The following is an 8,075-nucleotide window of genomic DNA, read 5'->3' on the forward strand; positions in this document are numbered from 1 at the left end:
TTTGCGACACAGGTTTTACGCTCAAATATGGAACATGTTTGAAAGATCATTGGTAATGTATTGATTATGATTTAATTCTCAGTATCATTGAAATTCCAAGATTAAATTTAATGCAGGAGCTGCAAATATCAAACTTCATAAAAGCTTCACTGCAACTCTAGATTATAAAACTGAACATCAGATTAAATTACGTATGCTGTAATTTAATATGTACGTCGTCCTTGTTCGGAACGCACTTAAATAGCTTGTTTTCTATTTTAACACGAATAAATATGACTAACTAAGTAATTTCAACATGTTGCGATTTTTCACATTCGTGTGGTAAGCGTCTCGTTTAACGGCTCGAAAATCTCGCGACGTCGTTACTTGTTAACCTTTAATAACCATCTTGTAAGCAGATATGCTATTATACTAAATATCATAGATGATATTCCGGCATCGTGTCCAATGCCTTAATCATGCTCGTTGCCATTCGTATTCCGGCAGCGAAACGGCAAAAAACATATCGTTATGTTCGCCGATTACCGATATTAAGCTATATAAAGTACGTAGTAAATAGTACAATTTACAACCACGAGATTCCCATACCTGTGTTACGCTATAGGTAATAAAAAGTTATTAAAGTAATTACATAATGTAAATCCAATATTATATCGAAATAAAAAAAGGAGAAGCAAAAATCAGATGGAAGGGGGAAAGAAAGAAATGTATAAAAAATAAAGATTGGTGAAAGTTACGATATAAAGGAAAAATAATTCAGCGATAATTAAGAACTTTGGGATAAAGCGAATTGAGAACTTTGGAATAAAGTGAATTAAGAACTTCAACTGATCGCAAGAAATCGTACTGCTGCATTTATTTTTGTTCGACTAGTTCATAGATTTTCATTACAAACTCGTATACTAGCTCAATACGCCTTTACATTCGATTTCAGTGGAGAAGCACGGTAGAAGATTCAAACGTAATTTTCACTCCATGGAAAGGAGATCTCGTAAACATGACAGACTGAGGTATACTCCAGATTGCAGCGTCCTTGGGCGCCACGGAAACTTCGCATACCTTACGTTCCATCCAATGCTCCATCTTCCCTTGAATGACGCTTAACGAAGCTGAATAGCTTATGGCCAGCAATATACACCGGTCGACGATCCAATCGTTCCGGAAAAAGATCAACGTGTTCATCGCCTTCGACGAGGACACAGGACTTTGTATCGACTATCAATTGTTCGATCGTGCGATAAAGCGAAGAATCCACTGAAGATTTAAACTATGCTACATATAAAAATACAATTTGCTTCGATATACAGATATATAGTAGCAGGTAAAAGAAAGTTTAAAGTTGCTAAATAATTTATTTGTGTACATGCACGTATTGATAACTTTTGTATTAGATATTTCTCACCACGTTACTGACGCACGTATTTTAGAGTATATCTTATAGCTTTTCACTGTCCTTGCCATATAAGAGACTCGTCCAGAAAATATCACCTGTTTATGTATGGAAGGCACATAAAACGAAGGAATGTACTTATAGAAGGTCACCTAGCTTCATTTATATGTCGGAGATGAAAGGACATCGGGGCCTTTCTTTTGGAATTTTTGGAAAGATCCCCAATACCTTAGTCTAGACTATTTATTATAGCTGTAATAAATAATAAAACTTAGAAGTAGTTGTTTATGATTCAATCCGATTATGTTTGCCCGAGATTTGTGACAGTGGGCTTGGGCTCGAGGTGACACAACTGGTCGCTGAACGTAGCCACAGTCACGGGATGGACGTTTTTACATAACAGAGGTATGGAGTAATTGTATAGTTCTCCTTAAAAAAATATAGTGTTATATAGTAGCGACACACGGGCTCGAGGACAAATCAAGCCACGTGTGCTTTTGCCTCAGAAGTGCCAATATTATGGGACACACGTTGTATTAATAATCAAACCCTGGGCAGAAACTATGTCTCTGCTATGTGAGACTGCCTAGCAACGGCGATTGGAATTTTGTCGGTATTCCCCGATCAATATACAACGAACGAACGCGATCGTAAAGAGAGGAAAGTTTTCATCAGTCTTTTCTTCGTGCGATCTCCTTGGAGAGTTTGACATCGTCTTTACGAGCAGTATATATACAGAACGTCCCAGCGAACGTTTTTTGTGCTTCAAAATATATTCTACGTTTAGCAAAGAGTTATCCCGTTGGCCGTGGATTCGTTATTGAACCTAAGATCATTGTCATTAACATCTTGAGTATCTAATCACCACAGTTATTTGTCAGATTCTGTAAAAACCATATTTAAACCAGTAAATATAATCTCTATTGTACAACAACGATGACTAGTCCAAATGAAGATTCGTTACATGCCCCTAATCCTAAAGATAACTCGACATATATATTGACATAAGTCATATCGAATTTTTTGCTTAAATATTTAATATTATCGTTGTATCACACGTTTAAAATGGCGATGCGAATTGAAAATCCTGCCGATGACGCTTTTACACTTTTCGAACGCTGAAAACCCTCTTCCAAAAGGAATTCACCACCGAATTACAGCAGTTTACGGTAATAAAGTTATAGGTGAATAATTAGTGATCGTAAGCATTCAGGGCAAATGATAGACGCATCAAATGAAACAAATTACAATTTTTTTGCGAAACATACTGTTAAGTCCGGTGACTCTCTACGATCGAGGCGTCCACCAACTGTGCACATACAATTAATCGAATCGCAATAATCCTAAGGAATGGTCATAAAACGGGGCTTCTTGATTAACCGTTAAGACCGTTAAGTGGCATAAAATATTTTCGATTCAAGAGGTTCCTTATGGTTATTGCTTCATCAGGTAAAAATTGGAGAAACATAGGTTTTCCCATGTTCCACCCGCAAGCAACGGGTGTTAGGGCGATCCCCACCGAGTAAGAATTTTCCTTTGCGACAGCATCGTCACCGGACTTCGCTCTCGATCTCCGCCTACAGATCAGTCAATATATCTTCACTGGATCTACGACTACAGATTAGTCAACATCTCTTTACCGGGTTTACACCCGTCAATCATTCACTACTTCACTTATACCTTACGCACCAGCCTATCTATCTATATACTATCGTTGAACTATTAATCAAGGATTCTACTCATCTACTATTATCCTAATCGAAATAGGGAATCACTTTATTCGTGGCGTAGGTTATTCTAATCATAACGGGAATTTACGACTCCCGTTGACGCGCTTCCTCGCGATCGCGTCTCTCCACGACTGGACGAATAAACACATACAGATTTGTTTGGTCGATAATGTTTCACAAGAAACGATGATTTAAAGAATTGCGTAAGACGATGGTTACGTAAACTGGCGACGGAAGTATATGACGAAGATACACAAAAACGTTACGATAAATATCCAAATAGTAGTTGTATTGAAAAATAACTCAGTATTTATACTAAAGTCACAGATAAAGAAAACTTTTTAAAATGCATTTGTATTGTTGTTATTTCAAAACGAACACTACTTTCTGGACGACCCTCGTACAGTTCCGTTTTGTAAAGTTATGGTACTCTTTGTTTACATATATATGTTTAAACTTGCTTTTGTTTACTATCGTATTTACAGAATCGTTTCCAACAAAATCTAAGCTAACTCATTTCAAAATATTGTTTCAGTACTCTCAGGATGCATAATGCGCATATCAGGGAGAAGTATCGTCGCGTTGTTTCCCTTCGCTTTTCGCGCGTCCTTCGGAGGACATAGTCCGTTTCCAATTTCAAAAAATCATTGTCTCCTTCTTCCGCGGTGATCGCGTGCCTGTGGCCGTAAAGGAAATTCAATCGGTGGAAATTATACACTTCGGATTGCATTAGATCGATACCGCTATGAGCAATGATAAACCGTGTATCGCTGTTTTTAATGGAATTTCTATTTATGTTATTGCGGTTTGGCAGCTTTGTTCTAATATGGATAGAGGTTTGTTCTATTATGAATTATTTTGTATTGGATTTTATAAAAGTTTGTTTGTGTTATTTGTTAGATGGTTAAATACTTAAGTGATCAGTCTGTGAAAGGTACGAGTTTATTTGAAACACGTACTTTGCCAAAACTGTGATAGTCACGAATTGTCTTACTGTTACATGGACAAATTACTTCATTTTTTGCTACATCTTTATAGTATTATGAAAACATGAACATCATTTTTTATGTACTTTTAAATAATAGAAAAAGATAGGTATATTTTCCGAATGAAGAGAAAACAAAACGATATTGCCAGTACATTATGAATGATTTAAAAGCAGATGAGAATGAGAAATGAATCAGAAAAGGAACATAATAATGTTGCAAAAAATTGCGATATAGGATTATACATTTTTCATGCTTCAATATATACAGCACAAAGCTAAATGTGTAATTTTATCGTAATTAAGATTATATTAGAATCCATTCTTTTTTTTTTAATAAAATATTATGAACCAGTACCTACCCCGATCAGCATCACAAACGATCCTAGTAAGTGCTTCGAGATAAATTCAAAAGTACGTTCAACTGCATCGTTCAATTCATCCTTGTAACACGTTACACGATGTCGATTTATCGAGTACCACTAGCGTCTTAATCTTCCATTGAACACCGAACGAATCATAATATCTCGAGCAGTTTGCAACTACTTTCTCTGTTGTGTCGAACAAGCTTGATAGCGCGTGACGAAATAATTAGCGGCGATAGACACGATTGCTTAACGCTTCCTTAACATGTTAATACAGTCATTAAGCAGATTGATCATGGAATAACGAGAGAAGGAAAACGGTGCATTATATACTTATTACGAGAAGCAAGAAGAAAAGGAAACTCGTAAACATAGTTAACTTTCAATTACTCGGTCGCTTACGCAATAGTTGTTTGAACGTTTAACGTCCTCCACGTCGCGACGCGTCGTAAGAATCGATTGTTGTCACGCGACCAATTTATGCCAGCCTTTCAATCATCCTGTCACTGCACACGATCGATGGTTGTTATCATCGGTTAAGCGACAATCGATCGGAAACCAGTTAAATGAATCTCCCTATGGTGAGTGATGGGTATCGTAGATAACTTTAACGTCCTCGGTTTTTGCTTTAACTCTTTCACTCTCGTACTGGATTGTACTAATAAATTTTACTTACAGTATTTATTAATATTTATTGCTTTCGCGAGAATCTAATATTATTCAGACGCATTTTATTTTGTAACATGCAACGTATTAATCTTAAAATAAAATGTGTAGCTATTCATATTTACGTTCAATATCTTATTTAATATATCGATCAAGTATAGTTTCTCTAGTTTATTTTTAATACATCTGTATTCATAGTGCATATCTGTGCACCTAAGAAGAATAATCAGCGTGCGCTGCTACTGAATATTAAATAACTTTTTATAATCGCTATAGCTAGATTATAATAGATTTTTATGTATTTATGATAAATTTGACGATGCAAAAATACAAAAATAGGATGCACATAATCTGCAAAAGTATTAAAATGTTGAAAATATAGTATTTATTATATTACTTAGTAGATAAAACGAATCTCCACATAGATTCCATTTCTTCAGCCGTGTTCACAAAAATGCTCAAAGACCTTTCAACAAGTTCTTTCTGTGAGTAACGAATCTTCGGAAGAATTGTTCGTTCATTTTGTTTCAATAAACCAGCCGTAAAGGTACACCGCAACATGCTTCATTTGCCGGCACTATAACTCTAATCACCGTTAAATTAACTAGCATTCAACGAATTGCTCTCTCACGTTTTTCCTTCTCGTGAAACAATCACGCAACACTTCGTTCTTCCCTCGAGAGCTCACAGTTCCGTCAACGATCAACTGCAGATCCTATGTAAATTCCTACTTTAATGGGTATCGTTCGATCGTCTCAGGACAACGAGAAACTCGAAAAGCTTATATAATAAATCGTAATCAGTGTTTATAGTTGTTATATTCTAATCATCCATAATCGACGAATTATTTAAGTATTCTCATTTCCTGTACTGAAAGCATTGAATTATTCAGCCATCTAATACAGGTACATATCATCATCTGTATCTTATGAAGTTCAGCTAGCTCATGCATATATATTTCATTCAAAGTACCTAAAATTATTACTTATTGTATCATAATTATCGCTATCTTCAAAATTGCTGATATTTTCTCCATCGTTCTGTGTCAATCGTTGTACTATTTCGTATTATTATCTTGCTTGTTCTTTTATTATATGCATACATCGAACTTGGAAATTTTCATTAACGAGTATATAAAAATTCCCCAGGCAGAATTTTCAACAGCAATTATTATCGACATTAAGATTTTTACACATTTTCAGCTTCTCTTACTACGCTTGGAACTATCGAAACTAATGCATGCTTCGTATTTATAATATTACGGATGAATTTCAATATTTTGGGCCTTAATTCTCTCTGTACTAACTCATTACATAGTTATATTAAACACGCGTTCGTAGAAGGTGTTTTAAAGCGAAGAAAAAGGTAGGAAAAAGTGAAGCACCGAAGAAGAAACGATCTCATTAGTTGCAACAAAGAAGATATCAGAAGTAACAGTTCACCGTATGGATCTAACACTTGGTCTAAGCAGAGATTAATAAACCAAAGCTGGATTTCATCATCGAACGTCTCTCTGAATCCGACTGGCAGCCGACGCCTCGGCATCGATTCTACCGAGATTCTATTTAGAATTTAGATAGCATGGGAACGTTTCTGAATCATCGTCGATCGATGCCCTCGGGTATAACATCGTCCCTCCAGCGCTTTGTGCATCTCCGTCACGTTCGAACGGTGCCAATGCACAATCAATCGCCGGTATTCGCGTAATTGATACCCATCCACCGTATAACAAACGACGCTCGCTACGGGATTCGAAAGCATCTTCACGACTAGCCTGATCGTGGATCATTCTTCGAGCTTCAAGATAGACACGCTTCCCTCTCCTCGGTTCTGCATTTTCACAGATTAACACGTTGACTGCCACGTTGAATTTTATATATTTTGCCCTGCAAGTCGTAACAGATTGAAATATATTACGCAATAACTATTTTTATGCATATTCGAAATTTTGAGAATATTATTAGAAACGTAAAACCCAGGTAGGAAATCGTTTTACCTGTAAGGTATTATAGGATACACTTCATATTTTCTTATAGTATGTGTATTCTGAACAATCTTGTACCTTTAAGTTTCCTATAAATACATAAAAACCCACGTCAACAACATGTCATAACACTTAATTTTCCTTCAGTGATTTAAAACAATCAATTCTCTGACTGAATAATCCTGTCTCAATAACTCTATATAGATATCCATAGGTATTTGTGTCACACAGATTACCATCAACAGCTTCACGAAAGTATTATAATTGCTATTTTTAAAGAAAACAGGAAATAAAATAAAATTTACAAGCCCCGTTGCAATACAAGAAATAATAATAAACAGAACGACACACAATTCTCACGTCGAGGATTCTAATAATTCTGCCCTCAAGTTCCTACGATTGGCTATGCGCAAGAGGGTTGTAAATGATCGTGCGTCGATTAAAATAAGGTCGTATGAAAAGCAGCCCGTTCGATGAGCTAATGAATAACGGACGAATTAATTATCAGGTGTTCATCTATTGGCAAAGGTGACACTACATTAATCGGCAACATCGATCAATACAATTCTTTTTCGCAACTGATAGAACAGCCGATGCCTGTAGTCGGATAATAAAACCACGGGGAGATGCTTACGTTGATTCGTCCTGGTAGAAAATCGTTAATTAACGCATACGAACGTAGCCATGTTGGGTGGTCTGTTTGAAATACAAGCATGCACGTCGCTCGTTTATATCGGGTATATTAATACGTCGCTAATTACCCGACAGTAGCTTCGACGAAGGCAAGCAACGCAACAGCTGTGCTGTTGTTGCTGTTGCTGGCGTCCTATGACGTCGGTTGTTCGCGACTAGCCAGGGGTAAGGTACAATAACGCGAGAAATACCGACGGCGATAATCAACCGATTCGCCGGCCAATCAGCATAAGTCAATTTTTTACGAGTAAACTGGATACCT

General features: G+C 36.5%; 1 long non-coding RNA gene across 1 annotated transcript; it reads right to left on the bottom strand.

Annotated features, from left to right (window-relative positions):
• Positions 1 to 5,560: 5,560 nt before the first annotated feature.
• LOC132906376 (uncharacterized) lies at positions 5,561 to 7,207 on the bottom strand. The gene is made up of 2 exons (XR_009657976.1): positions 7,133 to 7,207; positions 5,561 to 7,022 (listed from the first exon to the last, which is right to left on the bottom strand). It is a non-coding gene; the product is annotated as an uncharacterized LOC132906376 (long non-coding RNA).
• Positions 7,208 to 8,075: the final 868 nt, after the last annotated feature.

This window comes from Bombus pascuorum, chromosome 1 (assembly GCF_905332965.1).
Source record: "Bombus pascuorum chromosome 1, iyBomPasc1.1, whole genome shotgun sequence".
Taxonomy (NCBI): Eukaryota; Metazoa; Arthropoda; class Insecta; order Hymenoptera; family Apidae; genus Bombus; species Bombus pascuorum.